Below are 7,798 nucleotides of genomic sequence, written 5' to 3' on the forward strand. Positions count from 1 at the left end.
GTTCTTTTGTTGGAACCTTAAATCAGGGATTACAAGACACATGTGCCCATAATGCAATTATTTCTTTGCCCTTTGGAAAACAAACAAACACCCCATTCCTAAATTACACATCAATGATTTCAATCTTGGAAGTGTTTTCCTTCAACTAATATGCTTAGGGCTGCAGCTTTAGAAAAGCTTAGGCATTAATGTTATGTACGAATAGAATAATGTCAGGATGATACATATGAATCATTTTGCTACAGCCTTTTGATTATATGATGCCTATCCCCCCACCAGCCTGGGATGCAAGGAGGTTTACCAAGTTAAAAACAGGTACAACTAAAAGACTATTATTGTTATTATTATTTTATATAAAGCCATAAATTTATATGGCACTTTACAGAGATTAATTAGATAATTAGACATTTCCCTGCCCTCAGGCTTACAGTCTAAAAAGGCATGACACAAGACAAGAAGGGAATGGCAATGGGGAAAGGGAATATGTCCAGTGGTTCTTCACTCCCTCTTAGGCCTGGGTCATGGCACATGGACTGGAGGGAGGGCTCTCCTTCTTACTCTGGGCTAGGCCTGATGGAGCGGGACATGTCTCTCTTCCTCTGAGGGCAGATGGTATCTGATGGACAGGAGGGAGGGCTCACCTTCTTACTCTGCATTAAAGTCTACATTAGTAAACCATACAAAACTCACAATACAATTAAACTATAAATATAAATAAAAGCAATTTAAAAAGATAAATATTTAAACAATAAATACTGAGAATGCAGTACATTATTAAAAAGCCTTTTCTCCATGACCAAACAGTCCTCATAGGCCAGCTGAAACAAAATGTTTGCACCTGACTATGGAAATATAACAAGGAGGGTGCCAGTCTAGCCTCTCTTGGAAGAGAGTTCCATAGCTTAGGAGAAATAATTGAGAAGGCCCTCTCCCATGTTCCCATCAGATATTGCTGTGAGGGTGGTGAGATGGAGAGAAGAGGCTCATTGATGATCTCAAGGCGGGATACAGACGGGCAAAAAGGGGTGTATTCATGACGTCATGAAGGTAGAGCCTTCAGACGGGCCTTACCTGAATGCCGCCATGAACACGCCCCCCGCACGCCCCAAGCGGGAAGAGGCGGCATTAAAAAGGTGCTGCTTTTCTCCGCTTCTTTTCCGTTTGATGCGCAGCTGCGCAGCTCTGTCTGTAAGCTGCTGCACCGGTACGTCAGAATTGCTACGCTGCGAATTTAAGTTGCCCATTTAAAAGCTCCGTGTCTGCTGAGTCGCATAATGAGTCAGGGTCCTGGAACATGCGCAGTTTGCAGTCAGGCTTTAATTGCAGCGTCAGCTGCCATGCAGGTGTGGAAGCTGCAGCACAGCTGCAGCGCATTTTAAGACTTGTAACCCTAACCCTAACCCTAACCCTAACCCTAACGCTAACCCTAACCCTAACCCTAACCCTAGAGCAACATGTACGCATGCGCTGCTTGGAAAGTTTGGACTTTAAAGTGAGCCCCTACACACATTCCTGTGCCATTTTCACCTACCAATTAAAACCGCTAAAACTGTAAATATTTACATATGTACAAGGGAGGTGATGGGGGATGGCAGGGGGACAGCGGTGGCAGCGGAGACAGCTGTAGCTGTGCATTGCAGATTCAGAAGGAGCGCGGGGACCAAAGGAGAGGAGGCATCCATGATGCTGGTGACACTGGCAAAGTGCAAGTGGACAAGGATGCCAACACCAGCTGATCACCAGCTGGCAGGAGACCACCATTGTTCTTGGGCAGAGCAGGGGGAAAAGTTTTAAAGGGGCTTGGGCACTTTAAATGTGCCCATAGGCTTTCTGCCGCCGCTGCTTAGCGCTGCAGCTGCGCAGCTGCGCATCCGCCAGCCGGCAAAGGAAAAAAAAAAGCCCCGTTTTTGGCCGCCCATGAGGAAGCTGCCTCTCTCTTTGCAGCGTCCTCCGAGGTGGCGGTTTGGAAACTGCGGGTCAGAAACGGCCCCAGGTGAGGCGTCTTCACTGCCCCCCATGTGGAAGCCCCATCTCCTGAGCCACGCCCCTGGGGCGGGCGGTCTGGAGGCTCTGTATTCTGCAGAATACACCTCCAAGACGTCTTCCCCTGCCCGTCTGTATCCCGCCCAAGACATGAACAGGCTTACATTGCAGAATATAGTCCTGCAGGAAATGTAAACCTGAATAATGCTTTATAGCTCATAACTAGCACTTGGAATTGTGTCCAGAAACAGATCAGTAATCAGTGGAGATAAAGAAGAAAGAAAAAAAAAAAAAGATAAAGTTAACATAAAAACCAGAGAAGAATTAATTGAGGAGAAAGAGAGAACAGATATTAATTGGTTTACATATAGACAAATATATGAGAGATTTAAAATGGATGAAAGGACAATTGGTTTCGAATTAGATATAAAGAAAGTTGAATTGAGTAAAATTTTGTATTCAGATAACGAGAAAGTAATTGGGAAAATATATGCAGTATTGCTGTCTTTGGAGATGGAGGAGGAAGCGGTCAAGAGCCAAATGATCAAATGGGCCACATGTGTAGGCCATCCAATTGCGTTAGACCAATGGGAAAAAATGTGGAAAGATATCCAAAAATTGACTTGTTCACAAAATATTAGAGAGAATTGTTTTAAAATGATGTATTTTTGGTATCTCTCACCTTTTAAAATAGCCAAAATTTACAAAACCAACAAGTCAGAATGCTGGAAATGTAGGAAAAACAAAGGGACCTTTTTTCATATATGGTGGGAGTGTGGTAAGGCCAAACAATTTTGGAAGATGATAAATAATTTAATTAATCAGATAATGGGAATAAATCTAAAGTTGAAACCGGAACTATTTCTTTTGGGAATGATGGGAGAAGCAGTGAGAAAGGTAGATGAGAGGGCAGTCTTCCACATGGTCTCCTTAGCAAGAATGTGTTATGCCCAAAGATGGAAAAGCGAAACAACTCCAACTAGCGACGAATGGTTATTAAAACTATATGAAGGGATGGGGATGGATATTGAAACAAGAACTTCAAATAGCTTGAACAGAGAAAAACAATTAGAATGTTGGGAAAAGGTATTAATATTCTTTGAAAAGGAATGGGGTAAGGAAGCAACTAAAAACTTAACACAGAAATTCTGGTGATATGATAAAGTAGTTCTCTGTCTTACTCTACCGGCAGTAGAGAAGAAAAATCAAATAGCTCCTTAGAAACTTATATTTTTTGTTGTTGTGATATCTATATCATCTTCTTAGGAAGTATTACTAAAGTAAAAATGAAATAAGGGATACGGAAAGCCGATAGGCAAATGTTAACAACAAAAATCTAACTGGTAGTCTAGGAAGTCAATTTGTTTGTTAGGTCTGATGTTGTTTGTAATAGATGTTTCAAAAGTGGGGGAGGGGAGGATAAGGATGTTAGATGTTCTAGATGTTTTGTGTATTATGGATAGGTGAATATATGTATGTATGTATGTATGCATGTATGTATATATGTATGTATGTATTTTTTTTTAATCCAATAAAAATTTATAAAATTTAAAAAAAAAAACCCGCTAAAACTGTAAATATTTACATATGTACAAGGGAGGTGATGGGGGATGGCAGGGGGACAGCGGTGGCAGCGGAGACAGCTGTAGCTGTGCATTGCAGATTCAGAAGGAGCGCGGGGACCAAAGGAGAGGAGGCATCCATGATGCTGGTGACACTGGCAAAGTGCAAGTGGACAAGGATGCCAACACCAGCTGATCACCAGCTGGCAGGAGACCACCATTGTTCTTGGGCAGAGCAGGGGGAAAAGTTTTAAAGGGGCTTGGGCACTTTAAATGTGCCCATAGGCTTTCTGCCGCCGCTGCTTAGCGCTGCAGCTGCGCAGCTGCGCATCCGCCAGCCGGCAAAGGAAAAAAAAAAGCCCCGTTTTTGGCCGCCCATGAGGAAGCTGCCTCTCTCTTTGCAGCGTCCTCCGAGGTGGCGGTTTGGAAACTGCGGGTCAGAAACGGCCCCAGGTGAGGCGTCTTCACTGCCCCCCATGTGGAAGCCCCATCTCCTGAGCCACGCCCCCGGGGCGGGCGGTCTGGAGGCTCTGTATTCTGCAGAATACACCTCCAAGACGTCTTCCCCTGCCCGTCTGTATCCCGCCCAAGACATGAACAGGCTTACATTGCAGAATATAGTCCTGCAGGAAATGTAAACCTGAATAATGCTTTATAGCTCATAACTAGCACTTGGAATTGTGTCCAGAAACAGATCAGTAATCAGTGGAGATGTTCTAAAAAGGGGATTGTATTCTCCATATAACCTGTTCTGCACACTTTGCTGGTGTGAAAAATCTGGTGGTAAAGTAAAAGAAGTAAAAAATCAAACAAAAAACAAAACAAAACAAAAGAACATGCATTTCCTGTTCAAGAAAGGCATGCGGTAAGCCCACACTTTGGTTTAAAGTAGAATCACAGTACTTGGAGCTTGCTGAAATTATAATCTTTCTTTAAAACAAGTTATGAATTCCCTATGCACCATGTTTTAATTCACAATTTTTTTTTACCACCACAGTGTAGTGCATACATATTTGCAATTAGTTCCAGCTCTGTTAGAAGGTTAGCACGGAGGTCTGTGAGGTTAAACCTCCACAGTCCCAAAGGGTCTTTTGGGAGAGCTTGTGGGGATAAGAGTGAGGGTCGGTTATAAATAATATAATAAATAATAATTATTTATTATTATTAGCCTAGTGGAAGTTTAAATGTGTGGCCAGTAGTGTCTATTGTTCTATTGTAATTTGTGGATCTTTTGTCTCTTGGGTCAAGGCTAAGTGTTTCTGTGAGCTGAGTGGAGGTGTGATTGTGTGCTTGTTAGCACTCTATTGTTCTACTGAGTGTAGCCCCAGGTCCCTTCCTGAGCACCTGGTCCCAGGGAAGTAGGGCTTTTGCTCAGAGGAAGTGAATCAGAGACTTGGCTGGGGGAGGAAGTAGCAGCCAGCAGCTTTCCTATGTAGCAGCAGCCTCAGGCTCTGGAGCTTGATGAAAATCTGTGCAAAACAGCATGTTTTGCATGAGTGTTTAGTGGGGGAGTTTGAGGGGGAAGCCCAGAGTCCTGTTTCAGTGTCTTCTTAAGACTACTGAACATGAGCAGTGAAGGAGCTGCAAGTTGGTGTCCTGTTGGAAGAGAAGGCCTGAATATGTTCACTTAAGAATATTAGGGTGCAAGAGGTTTTCCTGGACAGAGCTGAACAGACTGTTTTGGATGGAGAACACTCTTCATCCTGGAGAGAAGTGACCAGTGAGGGGACAAAGGGTTCTGTCCTGTGCCTGGTGCTATTCAATATCTTTATCAATGACAATGGATGAAAGTATAGTGGGTATGCTTATCAAATTTGCAGTTGCCACCAAATTAAGAGGAATAGCTAATACTCCAGAGGAGAGGATTAAAATGTGAGCTTCACAGATGATATGCCATAGCAGAATACTCTGCTAAGAACTATGATAAGTGAAGCTATGAATGGACAAATCTATGAGTTGTGTTCCTGTTGCATTGCAATTTTTGTGATAAAAAAAACTGAAATAAAATTCTCACCCATCCCTACATGAAACTTTGTGAGTTATCTTCAAGGACAATCCTTACCCCAGTGCAAATTATACAACTATTGATTGGCATAGCAGAATCCTTTCTTTTCCAGGAAGAAACAGACTAGCCTCCATATTAAACACAGATGGGAAGAATGTATTTCCAGAAACAAGCTCAATCCCCTTGTGAAGAGGCTGGTTTACAAGGTCCATTGCTCTTGTATTTTGAGTAGCTTTTGCAAGGCAACTCTCCATATCATGTATTCAACTGAACACTTTAATTTTAAGTGGAATGGTGATGATGTCTGGGGACAAAAATATTATTTTTTTCAGAAGGAAGAAGGAAAGGCTGATTCACAAAAGACAGTCAGCACAGTTGAAAATGATGCTTGATGTCCTTGGAAATAGAGACACAGGAGGTCTGTGTAACACCTTTCACCAGGATGAAATTGTCTTTAAAGCAAAGGAAGCCCACTAGTTACAATTCAAAATATAAAGTGTTACGGTCCACAGTTCTCTAGTATTAGATTCTAGCAGTGTGACAGATTACAATAATAAAATGACAAAGAGAAATACACTTTCCATTTTGCAGGCACAAAAGAGGCATCCATCAAATATAATACTTTGAGAAGGAATGTGGCAGAGCTTTTTTTATTTAAAAAGATTGGCTGAAAATATTTTAAATGCTTTACATATACACTCTCACATAAGAAAATATGTACCACAGAGGAATTCTAAATATATATTTAATTGACAGGCACAAAACAATATGATTCTTTATTAAAGGGGAGTTCTCATTTTGCAACACAGATTAAGTGAACCTTGTGAAATAATCTTCTATCAGGTAAACCATTACAATTCAAATCTCAAAATGCCTCCAGTTGAAATGATAAACATTGGCATTATATAAGGCTACAAGAAAAGAAATATCTGGTTTACACCTTTGGATTACTCTGCTGACAGTAAAGGATTTAGCTAGTTAGAATATTGGAGAAAATTGCCTTGCATCAAGTCGTATCTCTGGCCTTTTCAGCATAACATTGGCCCGTTATAGACGGGCATAAAGTACGTCCTGGGGACGTACTAGGGTTAGGCAAAGTGCATGCCTTATGCACGCACCTAACCCTAGTACATCCCCAGGACGTACAAAATGGCAGCGCCCTTTCCACACGGGGGCCGCCATTACAACATCACGAATGTGCCACCTCCAAACAGAGTGGCGCGGACGTGATGTCGTCGCGCTGTGTGAGGGCGCATAGAGTGCCCTTTCCGCGGCGTGAGAAGGAGTTCCGAAACTGAGCTCCTTCCGTGATTTGCATCACTGGCGCAGCCTTTAGACGGCTGTGCCAGCAACACAAGGGAGAAAGGGGCCGAGTGGCCCCTTTCTCCTCCTCCCCGCCGCCATCCGGTGTCCTTGGGGCATGAAGCCCCAAGGACACCCCTTTCCAGGCCGCGGGGAAGCAGCCTTTTGCCACTTCCTGCAGCCTGGAAAGAGGAGGATCGGGGCCTCAGCGGCTGCCGCTCTAGAAGCTGAGGCCCCTATCCAGCAGGAAAAGCAGCGCCTACAGGCCGCCCCAAATGGGCGGTCTGTAAAGCACCATTATTTCATCTGACTGGCAAGAAATCTCAAAGCAAGTTTCCAGGGTCTTATACAAAGATATTTTCCTGTCCTGCTATTGTTGATTCTTTAACAGAAGACATAAGAAACCAGGATCTCACACCCACAATTGTACAATACACCATATTCTATTCTTGACATATGATCCACTGATTTACTATGTCCCAAAACACATCAGGTTTATCCTGGATCCTAGAAAATAAGAAAGTGCCATAGCTTAATGGAAGAATACATGCAGGTAGCCCCAGTTTTTTCTTTGGTCTCCTCAGCTGAAAGAGTTAGGCAACAGTTGATGACGAAGACCTTTAATACAAAACCACCAACAGCCAGAGCAGACCAAGTGTGTGACTCTAATGTAATTTAGGGGACATTCCCATTCATTATATTTTTTTACCAGAACAATGTGAATCATCTCACTCATGCATTCCAGGCTTGCTATTCACACTATGGAACCACATCTTTTGCAAACCCCATCTGTCCGGGTTTGGTTGCTCACACTCTCCGGCACTCTTCCCTTGCCCCCATACCCACTGGCAGCCCTCAGCCAGACAGAGGCTCCTCCTCCTCCTGCCACTCAAGGAACAATTGTAGTTTGCCAGTGAATGCCAGGTACTGAAGCCTAAGTTTCAGA

The sequence above is a fragment of the Sceloporus occidentalis genome, unplaced genomic scaffold, assembly GCF_023333645.1.
Source record: "Sceloporus occidentalis isolate IW3139 unplaced genomic scaffold, rSceOcc1.0.p SCAF_4, whole genome shotgun sequence".
Classification (NCBI taxonomy): Eukaryota; Metazoa; Chordata; class Lepidosauria; order Squamata; family Phrynosomatidae; genus Sceloporus; species Sceloporus occidentalis.